The 389-nt window shown below is 53.5% G+C and overlaps 1 protein-coding gene across 1 annotated transcript in view; it reads right to left on the bottom strand.

Annotated features, from left to right (window-relative positions):
- The window catches only part of LOC107694471 (lysosome-associated membrane glycoprotein 1-like), a 14013-nt gene that overhangs the window by 4872 nt on the left and 8752 nt on the right, over positions 1 to 389 (bottom strand). The window lies entirely within an intron of this gene.

Genomic DNA, 389 nt, shown 5'->3' with positions numbered 1-389 from the left:
CTCACACTCGTGAAATTACTCTCACACTAGCGCAATTTCTCACGCACTCTTTCACACTCGCGCGCACTTTCACGCACTCTCACACACACTCTCGCGCACACTCTCGTGCACTCTCACACACATTTTCACGCACTCTCTCAACACTCACTCCCTCGCGCACACTCTCACACACACTCTCGCGCACTCTCTCAACACACTCACTCTCTCGCGCACACTCTCGTGCACTCACACACACTGTCGCGCACTCTCTCACACTCGTGCAATTACTCTCACACTAGCGCAATTTCTCACGCACTCTTTCACACTCGCGCACACTTTCACGCACTCTCTCACACTCTCGCGCACTCTCTCAACACACTCTCTCTCACACACACTCTCTCGCACTCTCA

Source organism: Sinocyclocheilus anshuiensis, unplaced genomic scaffold, assembly GCF_001515605.1.
Source record: "Sinocyclocheilus anshuiensis isolate Anshui unplaced genomic scaffold, SAMN03320099.WGS_v1.1 scaffold2585, whole genome shotgun sequence".
Classification (NCBI taxonomy): domain Eukaryota; kingdom Metazoa; phylum Chordata; class Actinopteri; order Cypriniformes; family Cyprinidae; genus Sinocyclocheilus; species Sinocyclocheilus anshuiensis.
This window is presented reverse-complemented; position numbering and strand designations above follow the sequence as displayed.